This window comes from Mustela lutreola, chromosome 1 (assembly GCF_030435805.1).
Source record: "Mustela lutreola isolate mMusLut2 chromosome 1, mMusLut2.pri, whole genome shotgun sequence".
NCBI lineage: Eukaryota > Metazoa > Chordata > Mammalia > Carnivora > Mustelidae > Mustela > Mustela lutreola.
In genome coordinates this window covers 37,672,263-37,691,249 of record NC_081290.1, presented here as the reverse complement: position 1 = coordinate 37,691,249, position 18,987 = coordinate 37,672,263, and the positions used below count along the sequence as shown (strand labels likewise).

The 18,987-nt window shown below is 35.1% G+C and overlaps 1 pseudogene; it reads left to right on the top strand.

Moving 5' to 3' along the window:
* The first annotated feature begins 5,525 nt into the window (after nucleotides 1-5,525).
* Nucleotides 5,526-6,260, top strand: LOC131819274 (large ribosomal subunit protein uL30-like; annotated as a pseudogene).
* Nucleotides 6,261-18,987: the final 12,727 nt, after the last annotated feature.

Genomic DNA, 18,987 nt, shown 5'->3' with positions numbered 1-18,987 from the left:
TCGACTTGGTTAATAATGAAAGGAAAGAAGCACATAGGGAGTGCCTCCCTTTACTTCTCTCTCTCTTTTCTTCCTTGCTCTGCCAACATGTGCTTGATGACTCTTCTTGGAAGAGCAGCCTTAGAACCTGTTTTCTAATTATTCAAATGGGGAAGACCACATTGGCAGAGCAGACTCTGAATCTACTTCCTGAGCAGTTGACATGACTGCATATGACAGGACTGCCTTTCTCACCCGTCACAGAGAAGCTGAAACAGAGCACTCAGGAATAACAGAGCTGCTTTGAGAAGATCATCCATCCATATCTAGGTGGTACTTAAAATGGAATTGATTTCTATGTGTAAGCCATGGTAGCCCAGCCCACTGATATAATGAGATCCAGTGACTAGACCAGCAATTTATTCTTCCTTGGCAAAAAATTTGAAAAGGTAGTTGAAACAGAGGGCTAGAGGTTTCTCAATAGACTGAGACAGAAGAGAAGGACAAACAGGTACATGCCCTACCTAATATTCAAATGTTAGTTTAATTCAGCATTGCCCAATATGCATTCTACATATAATAGATATAGTTTTTATTGTGTCCAATTATCCTTTATAAAGTACATCATTAGTTTTTTATATAGTGCTCAGTGATTCATTAGTTGTGTATAACACCCATCGCTCATCACAACACGTACCCTCCTTAATACCCATCAACCTGTTATCCCATGCCATCTTCTTCCCCTCTGAAACCCTCAGTTTGTTTCCTAGGGTCCATAGTCTTTCATGGTTCATCTCCTCTGATTCCCCCTCTTCAGTTTTTCCTCCCTTCTTTTATGGTCTTCTGAGCTATTCCTTATGTTCCATGTGAGTGAAATCATATGATAATTGTCTTTCTCTGCTTGACTTATTTCACTTATCATAATCCCCTCTAGTTCCATCCATGTTGATGCAAATGGTGTGTATTCATCCTTACTGATGGCTGAATAATATTCCATAGTATATATGTACCACATCTTTATCCACTCATCTTATGAAGGGGATTTCAACTCCTTCCACAATCTGGCTGGACACTGCTGCTATATATCCCAGGGTGCATGTGCCCTTTTCTTTTCACTACATCTGTATCTTTGAGGTAAATACCTAGTAGTGCAATTGCTGGGTCATAGGGTAGCTCTATTTTTAACATCCTGGGGAACCTCCATACTGTTTTCCAGAATGGCTATACTAGCTTGCATTCCTACCAACAGTGTAAGAGTTTCCCCTTCTCCACATATATTTCTGATAATATTAAGCCATAGATTTTTAAAATTTCACTTGAATTGTGATATTCAGTGATTCTTAATATGTTAAATCAATGGTTCTCAAGATTGCAGAAGAACAGATATTAGGTAGCACAATAAAGCCATTGGTCATTTTTGACTCTCAATTTAAATAGTTTGTTGTTATTATTGCTGTTGTTTTCCCAAAATAGGACAACAGTCTTGAGAACTATGTCAGGCCAACCTGTTACAGTAGTTTCCTATAAAAAGTAGTTAAAGAGAATGTCAAATGTGAAGTTGCATCCTGTACAAACAGAAGCAGAAGGCTTTGGGCAGAAAAAGGGAGAAAAGTAATGTCAATACATAGCTTTGATTGAGCAGCTCCCTGTGCCAGGTACTTTTCAAGCACTTAATACACACTATCCATTCAATCTTTACAACTCTCTGCTTTTATCTTCTTTCTACATATATGGAAACATGGAAGTAAGAGGGTTTAATTGACTTTTCCAAGTTGACACAGCTTTAAGTGGTAGAAAGTAGATTCAAACTCAAAAATGCTATGTCCAGAACTGATGCTTTTGAAGCTACACTCTACTACCTCTGCTATTCTACAAGGAGTTCAGCTTTTTTCACTTTAAACAATCTCATCTTTTCAGAGTCAAGAGGTAGGAAATGGGGTGGGGTGGAAAGGTATGTCAGAGAGGTCAAAAAAGCCTAAGAAGAAGCTGTCAAAAGCTGCTGAGATCATCTGGTTCATGTTTGGAAATTTGGAAGAAGATCACCTCAAACAAGTGCACCTATGCATTCATGGGCCACCACAGTGTTGTGCGAATGTTGTCCGTGATATTTAGACACAAAGAGGGCTTGTGTTATTGCTTTTCTGTGGTGTGAAATCAGTCCAGGAATTCCTGTGTGTGCTGGAGGGGAAGAGAAGGACAGATGGGTTGAGAATTCAGAAGAAAGACATAAGAATGTTCTGACATGAGGGTTGGGAAACCAAATCTGTCTGAGACCCAGAGATCTGTAATGTCAGTGAAAACCAAAGTGAAAAAAAAAAAAAAAAAGAAAAGAAAAGAAAACCAAAGTGAGCCAAATTCATCAAGAATTTAGTCCATGCCAGTAGGACAGACCATAGACACACCAGCACAGATGCTAATAGTAAATTCTAGAAGATAATTCAGCAGACAAGCTTCAAACAAGGCAGTCAAGACAACTCAAGACCATAATGTGTCTGAGGCCACAATCCCCATCCCTAGGCATCATGAGCAACAGTAAATTCCAACTTGATTCCAGGTTCATCTAGGATTGCAACTAGAGGCAAGAAGAGTCTTTGAGCTTGACTACCAAAAAGAGTCTATGTTGGCCAGAAATTGCTTTGAACTAGAAAGTTCTAACTATAATATAGCAAATTGGCACTTTTTAATTGGTTTCTCATCCCTACCCCATCACACCTGACTATCCAGCAAAGTATAGAGATCACGGTGGTGATTAAAACAGCTTTTTTTTTTTTTTTAAGTAAAGAATATGGAGAAAATTTTTGTATGCCCCAATTTATAGAGTGTCCAATTACAAGCAACATTTATACAGAACATAAGTTCTATGTGAGATTAATAAATATTATTCAAAATATTTCCTTGCTATGTAAAATTGGGAATATGACTTTAAAAATTAAAGAGTTTTCTATGGTGCACAAATTCTCAGAAACTTAAATTAGGGTCATTAGCATTGTGAGTCTATGAGAGCAGCTTATATATACCAAGTTTTGAAATGTACTGTTTTTAAACATTCTGACGTGTTAAATTTTCAATATTAAATTTTCCATATTCAATTCCCCAATTACTATAATTAGTATTACATAAAACACTCTTTGGAAAACAATGGCTTGGCTCAACATAAGGGATCTCTGTGATTGTTATATATAAAGTCAGGAGATCCAGATCCAGAATATGTATAGTTATATACACACACACATACACACACTCACAGGAGACAGAGAGTAAGAGAGAGAGATCTAAATCTCTTTGGATGTATTATAAAATTACCTACTATTATTTTAGTGAAAATTACCAGAGTTGGCAATCTTATTCCACAAAATTTACATTATATATTCATTTTGTGCTACAGAGTAAGATAGTGAGATTGTGTTTTCAGCTTAGTAAATTGTGTCATACATGACATCTGAGGACTATTGGCTAGAGTAAGATGGTTTAAATTTTGTGTTAACATTAGTTGAGAAAAGCTAAGTAAGTTTTCCTCCCTGCCTGCTCAAGCTCAAGATTCACTTTAGCACAGAGAATCAGAGGCTCTGGTATTCTTTTACTGGTGTAGATAATCCTTTATTAATTTGTATTAAAGTTTTGTATGAGTAAAATATTTTCTAGAAATATCTAGATGACCAAAGTAGGAGCTATTCCCAAACCCCACATATTTTGATTCTTTGTTTTGTTTTTTTTTTTTTAATCTGACTTAATTGTACCTGAAAAACTTTAAGTTACATAAAATAATGAACATTTTGCTTTCTTGGACCCCTCTTGGAATACTTCTAAGGTTGTTCTATTTTACCTAATTGATTGTCAGGGATATCACTTCTAACTCCCAAGACAGGTGTTGTAACACAATGGTTAGAAAATCTACAGCACATTATAATCAGTTATTCTGAAATGATCTTAATGTTGTATCAACACAAATAAGCTGTTTAAATTCCTGTTTTAGCAGCATCTGTTGCTGGCAGATTTAACACCTGATTGTCAGATCAGGATTTCTAAATCCTTTCATCCAGAAAATACTAAAAGAATAGTTAAAACATGTGACAAACCTTTATCTTTAGAGTTCAGGATTAATTTGGAGAAGTCGTCATTTTCCTCCCTTTTTTAGCTTGTCTCTTAAATGAAGCAGAAGCACATTCTGGTTACTTTCAGTCAGGGAGATATATTAAAAGTAAATATAGAGAAACAAGGAAAATCACACACTCTAGAAACATGTATTACTGCTGGGGGGAATTAACAGTTTCCCCAGGTGTCCAAGAGCAGCTGTGGTCTCCTTGTTGAAGAATGTGACTATTAAAGATGCATGACTATGTCTCTTGATTCTAATGCTTATCCAGTACATCTGTTAGCATATGCATCACTCCCAACCACAGGTGCTCTTTCTGTCTCACAGTCATGCTCCCAAGAGAGAGAGAGAGAGAGAGAGAGAGAGAGAGAGACACTCTGACAGTTGGGCAGCCTTCCCATATTAAAACATGGCATAATTTTTATGAGCCCATGACTGTTTACATATGGCTGCTCATGGGCACAAATCTATTCCTGCTTTAAGTGAGCACTATCACAAAGGGAGGGTCCCATCATTAGCTTTCCTTGAAAATATGGGAGTTGCAGGCATTGTGAACATAGTCCCCTTTCAATGCTTCTCAAGAACTAACTATGAAGGATCTACTTCCAACTGATACATAGCCTACCACGGTCTCATGGGTGCCAACAAAATATAAGAGATTCCTGAGTCAAAGACAATGGCCAGCTTATTATTTACAGTAGTAGCAGTAGGCAAAGCATCATCATTTTGTACCACTTTGCCAAGCCACAATTCCCAGAGAGCACCAGGAAAAGTGCAAGGTGATACATGCAGGAGAGGAATCTCAAGCTTAGGGAGCCTGAATCTCTTTAAATGGACTGTAAGCTATCCTGAACTTTTCCCCAGAAGGAGACATGCATCATCTTTATTATACTCGCTGTGGTTTGAATACATGTCCTCCCCCAATTCATATGTCAAAAACCCTAATGTCCTTATGATGATATCAAGAGATGGGGCTTTTGGGAGACACTTAGGTTAGGAGGGTAGAGGCCATTATAAGAGACACTCCACAGAGATCACTCACTCCTTTCACCTCGTGAGGATACAATGAGAAGACTGTGGCATACAAGAGGGCCATCACCAGACCTCAAAAGCACCCTGGTCTTAGACTTCTAGCCTCCAGAACTTTGAGAAATACATTTCTGTTGTTCATAAGCCAGCCTGTCTATAGTATTGTAACAGCCTGAACAGACTGAGAAAATGGTGGAGAGCAAACAAAGATGAACTTTGCTCCAGAGAGTAGTATTTTAGTCTTCCAACGTTGTTCCCTAGACAAACATCTCTGAAGGACAGTTCAGCGAAAAAGTCAAGCAGTGCCATTGCTTGCAAGAAACAGAGAAACACAAGAGAATTGTCTCCCAGAAGACTCCAGCTCAAAAAACGCTCAGAATGATTTATATGAAGAGATATAATTAGCTCTTTTCTGGCTAGTTCCATGGAGAGTGCAGATGAAAAGAAAAAGAAGGTTCCTACTGTGCCAGAAACCCTTAAGAAGGGGTGAAGGAATTTCACGGAGTTGAAGATCAAATGTCTGAGAAAGAAATTGTTCAAAAGATGCTTCAAAAGGCAAGGAGGAAGCTTATCTATGAAAAAGCTCAGCATTACCACAAGGAACAGAACTAAGACTGGAATAACGAGGATAGCAAGAAAATCTGGCAACTTCTACATACCTGCAGAACCTAATAAATTAGCATTTGTCTTCATGATCAGAGGTATCAATGGTGTGAACCCAAAGATTCAGAAGGTGTTGCAGCTTCTTCGCCTTCACCAGATCTTCAATGACAGCTCTGTTAAGCTCCACAAGACTTTAGTTAACATGCTAAAGATTGTGGAACCTTATATAAGATGGGGGGACCCAAACCTGAAGTCAGTGAATGAATTGATCTACAAGCGTGGTTATGGCAAAATCAACCAGAAGTGAATTGCCCTGACAGATAACACATTAATTGCCCAATCTCTTGGTAAATATGGCATTATCTGCATGGAGGATCTGATTCACAAAATCTATACTGTTAGAAAATGTTTCAAAGAAGCAAATAACTTTTTATGGTCCTTCAAATTATCTTCTCCATGAGGAGGAATGAAGAAAAAGACCACCCATTTTGTAGAAGGTAGAGATGCTGGCAACAAAGAAGACTAGATTAATAGACTTATTAGAAGGATGAACTAAGGTATCTACCATGATTATTTTTATAATCTGGTCAGTAATAAAGAACTACTCTCAAATGGAAAAAAAAGATATAATTAAACAAAATAACATTGCAAACATGAAATATTTGAGTTGCATGTGAAAATTGAAAACATTAAGTGTGAACTCTTATCATTCATAGTCACCTCTTCCCATTCCAAGATCTCTACCAGATTCTGCCTTAAACTCGTTGCTTCTTCTTAGTGGCTTTATGATAAAACATTGAGAAAATTGACAAATATCTTTCAAACAGCCAGGGTCTCCATAGATATAAAGCATTTCCTGTTCATCTTAGCACCATAATTTCTTCTTCTTCTTCTTCTTTTTTTTTGTAAAATACAAGGAGATATGAACAAAAGTTTTCCTGTTCTCAAAAACAGAGAACTCACTATAAGATCTCACTAATCCAACTATCAGCTACTATTTTCCTTCTAGTTAAACCTGTTTTCATGGCTAACAATGGATATCTGAGGGAAAGAATAAATTAACTTCCAGAAAGTAGCAGAGTATCATTAAGGTATTTTTGTTTTGTTTTTGTTTTATTGTTTTTGTTATTGTTTGTTTGTTTTGTTTTGATTTTTCTTACATAAACATGTATATTATATATTTCTGAATGCAAAACAGTAGTTGATTATGACAGAGACTCTATGCCTCTCAGATGCCTACTTTTCTTTTCTTTCTTTGCAATGATAGTCAACTAATTCAGACAATTAATATAATCATTCACAAGATTATATTACTTGACTGCTTTTATCTAGATATAGCCATGGAACTAAGGTCTACCAAAATTGACAAGGCTGTAAACAGATGTTTTGGAAGTAAAGTGGGGAAAACTCCATGAAGGTTCAAGCTGATTCTTCATAGAGATGTGCTCTTTTTGTCTTTTCCCTCTACTTCATTACTGCTGCTTAAAATCTGAAAGCAATGGAGCTATAGAAGTCCTTGCTAAGAACTATGGACCAGGTTAGAAGCATCCTGAGTCTCCAAAGCCTTCCTGAAAATATTATACGAGCCTCCATACCCTCTATCTCAAAATTTCTAATACATGAGACTAAAACAAACAAACATCCCAACTGTGTTTAAGCCATTATGTTTTTTCTTATGGGGGTGGGGGATGAGATAAGTTTTATTCTTTGCAGCCCAAATAATTGCTAACCATGTAGTGATTTTTATAGAAAATCTGGAAAGTATATTTAAAAATACAAGAAAAACAAAGCCATCTCATATTCTTGTTTTAGTGGCAAAATTTATCCAGATTATCAACATGGTAGAAATAGTAAATCTAAACCACCTCTAGTATGAGAAAACAAGCATTTTGTATTTAGAATTTTACCTCAAAAATTTATTGTTAGCTTCCTTTTTAAACATAACACATTCTTGGTTTTAGCAATTTAGGATCTAATTTCAGCTGTTGAAGTCTTCAGTAATGTCCATGAGTTAGAAATATTACACCTGAGATTTTCACTAGGTCTCAGGGTTTTGGTGGTGTATCTAATGCCTTTCATTCATGTCTATTTTATTATTCATATAATGTAGGCACATAATACATTTAAATGGTGCAAAATATATAAAATAAAAAGCTCCCTTCTTTTTCATTAAGTCCCTTCATTAAGCCCTTTTTCTTTTTTTATCAAACTATAAATGATAAACAACTTTTATTTATTGTTCCTAAAAAGTCATCATGTCTCCAAAATGAATACATGAATACAATGAGCATCTATTTTATACAAAAAACTATTTTTAAATCCTAGGAATTCAGCAGTGAACAAAGCATATATTCTGACATTTTGGAATTTATTTTTTTCATAAGAAACTTAGAAAGGAAGAAATAAAGAAAAAAGCAAATATTTAATATGACATCATGTGGTATGGCACTCACATGAAAAAAAAGAAGACAAGGAGTGATGGTAGAAAGCGACTTGAGTGAAGAGGTTGGAGTATTTAATATAGGGTGGTGAGGGACAATTTGTCTGGTAAGGTGTCATTTTAGAAAGTATATAAAAATATGATGGAATCTAATAAGTATATAGCAACTGTGGTTTTTTTTTTTTTCACTTAATACTACATCTTGAAGATACTTCCATTTGCTTTGTATTCTCATTTTCAACATACCACACTTTATCATTTCATCAGATAAAGCCCAATATTTCAGATATTCCTAAATTTAATGAGTGGCATGAAACATAAGATTAGAAAAAAAAATTATATCATCTAGTCTAATTTCCTTATGTTAAGAGTAAAAATACTGAAACACAGATATGTTCAATGACTTTGCTAAGGACATATAGGTGAATTCTGTAGGATGAGTCTCAAATGTGGTTCTTGGCACAATTTCACACATTATTAGCACATTCAAAACAACAAAAAAATTAACTCAGATCTCTCAACTCCACCTGAGTGGCTCAGTCAGGTCATGATCTGAAAGCATCTGCCTTCAGTTCAGGTCATGATCCCAGAGTTCTGGGATCAAGACTTGCATCAGGCTTTCTGCTCAGCAGGGAGTCTTCTTCTCCTTCTGTCTGCTGCTCCCTATGCTTGTGCTTTCTCTCTCTCTCATTCTCTATCTCATTTTATCTCAAATAAATATATAAAATCTTTTTAAAAAAGTAATAACAGTTCATTATCATTTGGAGTACCCATTCAAAGCTGTGTTAGGCATCATCTTTATTCAAACATGAATGATCTGATAACTAAGTTAGGAAATTAAATGCTAAGTCTATCAAGACTAGAGTTCAGTAGGGACTCCTGGGTAGCTCAGTTGGTTAAGTGTCTGACTCTTGGTTTCCACCTAGGTCATGGTCTCATTGCTGTGAGACTGAACCAGCTCACTGGGCTTTGAGCTCAGTGGGGAGTCTGTTTCAGATTCCTTCCCCTTCTCCCTCTGCCCCTCCCCACTTGTGTGTTCTCTCTCTCTCTCTAAATATTAATAAATAAAATCTTAAAAAAAAAAAAGAATAGTTCCCAGTAATGGATAGGATCCAAAAATTCAATTGGCAATGTTACATTGTTTAAACATTTATATTTATAGATTATGTATATGCATATAGATGTGCATATGCCTGTGTATGCATATACAAATATATATATTATGTATATATGTACAATGTAATTCAATTTTAAAAAATTTGTGTTCACATTACAGTTCCAGTAGGCTAGCTGGCTGAAATGTATTTTAGCCATCTTAATTCATATTCCAGATAGGCTGGCTGAACCTTTAATCTCATTTTGGTTACAATGACTAATTTTTTAGTCAGTGATTTAAGTTATTGATTACTAGGCCTAGATGGTTTACAAACATTTAAGGATATTTTTAGTTGACATGAGAAAGGACCACAATACTTTGAAACACATAAATTTATTAAGTGAATAACTTGATATACCTTTTAGAAAACATAAAGAAAAATAGATGTGACAAAGAAAAATAGATGTGACAAGATGAAGCAATATCAAGGCATAAAGAATTCTTTACATTGTACATCATTCCTCCTCTAACGGATTTCATAAAATTTGGTGTTTAAGTTAGAATGAACATATGAAAGGCCTGGAGGTTGTCTAAAGAGCAGCAACCAAGATTTCAAAAGTGCAGCAATTTGGAAGCCTGGAAAAATGCATTTAAAAATTTAAAATGAATCAGAGTGACTGTGTTTTTTTTTCTCTAGCTCCCCAAATAATCGAATGGGAGAGAAATGATGTTAGTTACTAGTGCACAAAATGAAAGTAAAAACAAGTTGATTTTTGCTCAAACATGGGGGGCCTCATCAGCAGCCTGATTAACATTTCACCTGTTCTGGGAGGCTGCAAGGACATAAAGGTTGAAGTTCAACATTGATCTAGGTGATTTAGGTGTTTTGCCTAAATCGAGGCTAGATAATAAAACCATTTGAGGCCATCCAGCCTCATTGTTCTCCCATGTTTTACCCCTTAAACACATTTTCTCTCCTGGCATTTTGTCCACTGAGGTGGTAATCCCAGGAATGAAATTGCATGCTATAAATAGTTTCAAAATATGAACTGCTATTCTGAACCAAATTTAAGCACGGTAGGTGTTTGTGATTTAAATTACCTGCAACAAAGGCAGCTTGTGTTGCAGCTTCTGTCAGCACCAAAAGTGAAAAGAAACTGCTCACATTTCTTTCTGAGCTTTTGAAATCTAAACACTTTTTTTTTTTCTCACGGTAATGATTAATATAAAGATTATGATTGAATGAAATGGCAGAAAAATCACAAGTCAAAATGTTAAGGTCATTTTCCAAGAAAAAAATTTCTCCATGATGATGTAGAAGTTTTTTTTATTATCAACAAAAAGCTGAAAATGTTTAAGTAAATTGGATAAAGAGAAAAAAATAAATTTAGGGGATGAGAATCAGAAGTGCAATGCAAAAGGCAGAAATGAGGGCATAAAATGGTTCAGAATATATAACAAGGGAAGATAGCATTGTACATACAAAAGAACTTGTAAACTGAGTCTTTACAAATATGAACAAAACGTATGATCTTAAGGTTCTACATTAAGTAATAATTCAGAGTTCTAGATCCTTTCATTTGAAATCAAAACTTAATAAGTGATGCAGATTTATTTACTTTAAAAAGTATATTGGGGGGCACCTGGTTGGCTCAGTGGGTTAAGGCCTCTGCCTTTGGCTCAGGTCATGATCCCAGGGTCCTGGGATCAAGCCCCGCATCAGGATCTCTGCTCAGCGGGGAGCCTGCTTCCCCCTCTCTCTGCCTACTTGTGACCGCTCCCTCTCTCTCTGTCAAATAAATAAAAAAATCTTGAAAAAAAAAAGTATATTGGGTGTCTCCTATACAGAACTTTATACAAAAGCTTAGCGTGATTAATATCACAGTGAAATGTCATTAAAGGAATAAATGTGAGAAGAAGGAAGGTAAGAAAAGCAATTAAAGAAAGTTACTCTTTTAGAAATTTCCTTCATCGTGGACCATATAAGATCTTCTCTTCCAAACCCAATCTTCTAGGTTCAAATATAAATGTAAATGGTGTATCTATAGTCTCAAGAAGTTTCAAGGAATAGATCATATGTAGTGGACAAAAAGTTCCTTAAACAATAGGGAAAAAGTCGAATTTTGAATCCTATTATAAAATTTGATTGATGAGCATTGATAGTAGATATGAATATGTGGAATAAAAGGTGAAGTATCAGCTCTGTCTTGGATTAATAGAAGTTAACAAGTTAACCAAGATAGAGGGATGAAGGAAAGCATGATTGAGGGGATACAGCACACAGTAAATCATTAGCTTGTTTGGGGACTACTGTATTGTCAGACCCTCTTTGATGTCTTAATCCTTTGTCAAAAGGATTATAGGATAGGAACTGACTGGGAAAGCAAGAGAAACTAATTTCCACTGAGTGCCTTCTAAGATGCAGGCAGGAGCTTGATACTTTACCTAATTGATCTCCCTATTTACAGGAACAATAATGAAAGATGATTATACAAGTCAAGATTCAATGAGATAAAACTTCAAGCCCTAAAGTAGAAAAGTTGGCCAATTCCAACATTCCTAATGTGAAACAACTGGGAAAGTTCATCCACTGTTGCTGGAACAAACATTTTAGAAAACAGATTAATAACCAAAGATCCTGAAATTACTTCACCTGGATTGAAAAATAATATCAATGGTTAATTTGAAGTTGCAACCCTGGGACAAAGTGTGTGAGGGAAAATAAAATTAAGACAGGGAAAGATGAAAAGTAATACAAAGTGATGAGTTACTCCACTGGTCACTGCTTCAGAATGAGCTAAGAATGAGCAAAAGCTAATTTTGGACAACTGCATCCTATGTGGTCATGTGGGAAGATTATGAAAAGGCTCTAGAAAAGAAAATACACACTAGAGTATTCCACCAGTTCCAAGAAAGAACAAGAATTTGTCTATCCATTCCTTTCTGTTTCCTTTCTTTCTTTGGTCAAAGTTTGCCCTGTAAGAAAGTCCACTCTGTCTCACTTTACATTGCTTCAGTGAACCACCTGGGAAGCTGGATTCCTTGCTCTGGGACAGTCACTCCATCCAAGTCCAGAAGTGGTAAAAAGAGCCAAAGAATTTAGATGTGTGGCTGATCAAGACAACATGTTAGGCTTGGCAACAACTGAGGTTCATAAGATGGTAAAGATACAGATAAGATTAAAATAACTTGAGGAGGGATATAAAAAATGTCCAAAAGAATACCCTAGAAAATCTCTCTGCTCTGCAGGGAGCCTGCTTCCTCCTCTCTCTCTTTCTCTGCCTGCCTCTCTGCCTATTTGTGATCTCTGTCTGTCAAATAAATAATAAATAAAATCTTAAAAAAAAAAAAGGAATACCCTAGAAAATAACTTCCATACATGTAGTAATAAAGACAGTTCAATATTTGTTCTTCCAAGCCATAAGCATGGAGTGTTTTTCCATTTTCTGTGTCCTCTTCAATTTCTTTCATAAGTATTCTTAGTTTCCAGAATACAGATCTTTTACCTCCTTAATTACGTTTATTCCTTGGCATCTTATGGTTTTTGATACAATTGTAAATGGGTTTAATTTTTTGAATTCTCTTTCTGCTGCTTCATTATTGGTGTACAGAAATGCAGTCTATATATTTAATACAATCCCTATCAAAATACTACCAGAATTTTTCACAGAACTAAAACAAACAATTCCAAAATTTGTACAGAACCACACACACAAACACAAACAAACAAACTAGTCAAAGCAATCTTGAAAAGGAAAGCAAAGTAGAAGGCATCACAATTCCAGTCTTTAAATTATACTACAATGCTGTAGTCATCAAGACAGTATGGTACTGACACAAAAATAAACACATAGATCAGTGTAACAGAATAGAAAACCCAGAAATGGACCCACAACTATATGGTTAACTAATCTTTGACAAAACAGGAAAGAATATCCAATGAAAAAAGACAGTCTCTTCAATAAATAGAGTTGGAAAAATTGGGCAGCTATATGCAGATGAATCTGGATCACTTTCTTATACCAGACACAAAATAGACTCATAATGGATGAAAGGCTTAAATGTGAGACAGGAAACCATCAAAATCCTCAAGGAGAACACAGGTAGTAACCTTTTTGACCTCAGATGTAGCAACTTCTCTACAAGACATGCCTCTGGAGGCAAGGGAAACAAAAGCAAAATGAACTATTGGTGGAACTTCCTCAAAATAAAAAGCTTTTGCACAGAAAAGAAAATAATCAAGAAAACTAAGAGACAACCTATGGAATGGGAGAAGATATTTGCAAATGACACATATCTGATAAAGGATTCGTATCCACAATCTATAAAGAACTTATAGAAAGTCAACACCCCAAAAATAATCTAAGAAATAGTCAGAAGACATCAACAGACATTTTTCCAAAGACATACAGATGGCTAATAGACACATGAAAAGATAGTTAACATCACTTATCATCAAGGAAATACAAATCAATGATGAAATATCACTTTATACCCATCAGAATGGCTAAATTTAACAACATAAGAAATGCCAGATGTTGGCCAGAATGGAGAGAGAGGGGAACCCTCTTACACTGTTGGTGCGAATGCAAGCTGGTGCAGCCATTCTGGAAAAGAGTATGGAGGTTCCTCAAAAAGTTAAAAATAGAGCTACCTATGACTCAGAAATTGTACTACTAGGTATTTACCCAAAGGACACAGAAATACTGATTTGAAGGGGCATATGTATGCCAATGTTTACAGCAGCATTAGCAAAAATAGCCAAATTATGGAAAGACCCCAAGTGTTCATTGACTGATGAATGGATAAAGTGGTATGTACGTATTTATGTCTGTATGTATATATGCACATATATGTGTACACACATATGCATATAATGGAATATTACTCAGCCATTAAAAAGAATGAAATCTTGCCATTTGCAATGACATGAATGGAGCTAGAGTAATCATGTTAAGTGAAATAAGTCAGAGTAATACAAATTCCACATGATTTCACTCATATGTAGAATTTAAGAGACAAAAGAGATGAACATAGGGGAAGGAAAAAAAAAAAACAAGAGAGAGGGGAAGCAAAATGTAAGAGATTCTTAACTACAGAGAACAAACTATGGGTTGATGGAGGGAGGTGAGTGAGGGATGCATTAAATGTGTGATGGGTATTGAGGAGGGTACTTGTGATAGGCACTGGGTGTTATAGATAAGCAAAGAATCCCTAAATTTTACATCTGAAGCCAATTTTACCATACATGCTAAATAACTGGAATTTAAATACAAAAAAAAAAAATTCAAAACTGGATAAAAAAAGTAATATAATGTCCTTCTAAGGAGAAATAAAAACATATATTATAGTATAGTCACACAATAGAATTAAAAGCAGTTGTGAAATGAATGATTTATAACCACAATACCAACATGGCTGAATTATAAAACAATACTGAATGAAAGAACCAAGTCAGACATGACTATACACAATAACATTCCAACTATATCATTTAAAAACAGGAAAAGAATGAAATAGTATACGTTGAGTAGAGATAGCCACAAATGTGCCACATTCCAAAAGAAGGGCAAAGAAATGATTACCAGAAAATTTAGGATACTGATTTCTTCTGGAGTGGAGAGATATGTAATCGGGGTGAGACTTGAAGACTGCAGTAATAATTGATTCTTTAACTGCATAAAGAATACAAGGATATTTATTTTATTCATCTTTAAATTATTTATATAGATTTTTGTATACAATTTTTTGTATTTACAATACATTTAATAATTTAAATAAAACATTAGCTTCTTTAAAAAAAGGTCACTAATTGAGCTCAGCTCTCTCCCTTTCTACCAAGGCAGACCTAGGAGATGGCAAGAGATTCTGTCCTTGTGTTATTATGGACAGGCTGCTCCCTAACCAGGAACACTCTGATTAAACTGTTACATGAGCAAGAAATAAACTTGTATTTTGTAGTTTTGGGGGCTACTGGTTTAGCAAGTAGCATTAATCAAGTATGTGTGTGAATGTGATATGTGAGTGTGCCTGTGTTGTGTGTCTATGTGCATGATTCATATATGTGGTACACCAGGCAATAGAACATATGTGATGTATCTATAAATCGTGAAGGATAATTATAACATGAACAACCATGATACCGAACCAACTTATGAACAGGAATAGCCACAGTATTGTTTAAACTCCATGTGTGAATCTGTTAAGGAAAAAACAACACTCAATAATTTTTTCAGAAATTTGGATGCTTGCCAAAATTTTGCACTTCCTAATCTCTGTACCAGCTGGTTTTATCTTTCCCCAGACATGTATACAGATGACTACCTCACCTCTTTCAAGTCTTCCTCATATTTTGTCTTGTAGTGTGGCCTTCCCTGGCCATGGTATTTAAAATTTCACATGTAAATGCTCCAAAATAAAATCTTTATTTTTATTGTTTCCTTTTTATTTTTATTTTTTATTTATATTATGGTACTTATTACCTTATAACTTAGCTAAATTTAATTCATTTTACTGTTGGTCTTCCACAGTAAAACAATAGAACAATAGAACAAAAACAGAGGACTTTTCTGCTTTGTGCACTTTTGTACATGTAATACATGTAATACATCCAATACTTGGAGTTACTCCATATGCCTTTATTAATTTATTCATTCATTAATCAATGGTTAGAAGACCGTGCCATCAACTCAGCCCAGTAAACTGTGGCATTTCCTAGGACACAATTCTGAGAGTTAGTTTTTGAAGAAGTGATCATTCTTTTCTAAGCATACTCTACCTTTTATATTTTGTGAACTGGCTCTAATTTGTATATATCTGAATTTAACTCTAAACAAAGAAAGTTCTACTCGTATTCATATATTTCATTCTAGTCAAAGAGAATGTTTTCTTTTATATGCCTTCTTTAACTACATCGTAGGAAAAACATACACATTTAGATCATCAATTTCTAGGTATTACCTGTACATCATAATCTTTATTTGGAAGTTTATTCTCAAAGGTCAGGGTTCCCTTTAGAGGATAAATAACCACACTTGTAACATGGATCATCCCTTAGAGCCTGAAGATTTTACCTTCTACCTTGGTTTACAGGCTTTAAACAAGCCACTCTGTAACACAGACTTTTCCATAGTCCCACTGAATAAATCAGATAGAATCCTTTGACTCAACAATACTTCAACTTACAGAAAGAAAAATAGCCACATTAGGAAGATGAACCAATTTTTTTTCCATTATGCTAAAAAAAAATGCAAAGCACTTGCTGACAGTATTTCTAAACAATTCCAAAAGGAATTATTTCGCTGCCATTTCCAAGGCAGAAACATATTCTTTTCATGACTGATTTAATGACTAAAATGGATTCCCAAGGGGAGAGCAGTCTCACACTGATATGATGCACAACAGGAGAGGGACAAAAGGTGAGAACCCTTCTCACCGAAGCCTATATGTGGTTTTGGCTATCTCTCTACCTGTGAATGTATGTTTCAACAGGGGAAGTTCTGATTTTGACTCCCTTCTGCTAAGACCTTAGAAATCCATGGTCAAAGGAACCACTTTCAGAAAAAAAATTCTCATACTTATACTGTTTTATGTTGAATGACATCAAATATTATTATAATAACCCTGAAAACACTCTTAGTTTATATTTTCCACACAATAAAATAATCAAAATTGCTTATATATGTGAAATTGCAGCTGATTGATCAAGTGTAGATTTTAGTCCACTAAAACATTTAGTGCATATTGATATTTCACAGAAAGTAACATTAAACTTGTAAAATCCAGATGTCTCAGTTGGACTTCTTAAAAATTAGCACTCATTTATGATTACAAGATACAGAACCGGTATATGTTTGATATGATATGAAGAGGTCTTTAATACAGAAAAAGGATGTGTGGTATTTTTTTAAAGATTTTATTTTATTTATTTGAGAGAGAGAGAGGGAGGGTGAGAGAAAGAAGCAGACTCCCAATTGAACAGGGAGCCCAATGCAGGGCCTGATCCCAAGACCCTGAGATCATGACTGAGCCAAAGGCAAACACTTAACAGACTAAGCCACTCAGGGGCCCCAAGGATATATAGTCTTAACATCTAAATCAAAGGGCTTTGAGAGCTCAGCCTTCATTTTTGTCAGCTGTCTATGAATGCTGCTTTATCTCAGACTCAAGTCTCTTCCCTGTAGCTGAGTCAACAACTCTTTATTTGCCTCAATATCTTTGTGAACTACTAATTTAAGGTTGCAAATATTCAATACAAATTTTAATGAGTTTTACCAAAGAAAAATAAGTATTTTTAGTGTCATAGGGAAACTTAATGGTAGAATTCAGATAAGTTGATAGCTGGAAATAAGCAGGAATTAATCAATGAGAAGTAGACAAATGGACATTCCCTGGTAGTGAGATTCATTTGTGAAAAGGCACTGTAGCAAGAAAAAATTTGATGTGATCAAGAAATGGAATGTTAAAAGATCTTGGAAGTTTATTAATTAGAATAAAAAAACTCAAATGCTCTAATAAATAACATAAAGTAACATCTTAACCTAATGAAAGCTTTTTCATTGTTGCAGATATTTCAGCTCCAAGTGGTGATTCAAACATATAGATTCTTTCCCTTGGGTGTATTTGTCATTTCAGAATTCTTTTCCAAGAAACAAGTAGATCACATGGGAAAAGTCAATACGGCAAGTGGCGCACCTCATTTCCACTCACATTCTATTGATGACAACTGTTCATTTGTTCCTAGTTAGCTGCAAAAGTGAATGATAAATATAATCTTCCTTTTATGCTTAGAAAAGAGGCATATCTACAGTTTTCACCACAAAGGGAGAAGAGAGAGAAAAGCTAAGGCCAAAGAGTTAATCAGGTATCACACGATACAAAGTCTAAACGTCCACTAACACACTGTATTATACCTAAAAAATAGGAAGTCAAATGTTGACTTAAATGGTATAATTTAATTTGCACTTTTACAAGATCATTCTAATTATAATACGGCTATCAGGAAAGGAGTTGGATGTATGGGACTGCAACTCAAAGACAGGGCAATTTAGCAACAAAATTTGGAACTTGTCTTACAGGAAGTAATTGAAGTAAATGGACATGGATGAGTTTGCTACAGGGGGAAAAATGATATTTTCTGAACAAAAACTGTTGCAAACTATTATTTCTGATTTAATTCTTGTTTTTCAGTACAGCTTAAAGGCTAATGAAATGTCATTGATTTTCAGATCAATAATCATCATTATATTGTATATTCAGAAAAGAGAGAAAAAGGAGGGAATGTAGATCTGGCACTTTATTTTCCTTTTACCATCTGGAGAGTGCTGATACATGCAGCTTTATTGTACCTACTTCTTGGACTAATTTTGGAAGGAACACAAATAGTCTACATTTTTATTTCCAGAACATTTTTTTTTTAATGTGTGAAAAGATTTAAGTGTATGGATGAGTCAAAGGATAAGTTTCTATGAGTCATTGGGGAGTGAAGAATAGAAATGCCAATTTCAATCTCTAGTATCTGACAGTTTTGATAAACATTTATAAAACAAGACTATCTGTACCATAACATGCGGCAAGATGAAAATGCAGTGTAGAGTTTGCCCTTCATTAAAAGTTCCTGAATATGAGAATTTAAATGACTAGCTGATAAAGGGTCATCCCTAAGGTATTATGAGTAGGAAGGAGAAGGGACCAGAGCCAAGTTATTCTAGGTCAGCTATATTTTCCACAGGAAGCATTTGCTTACAG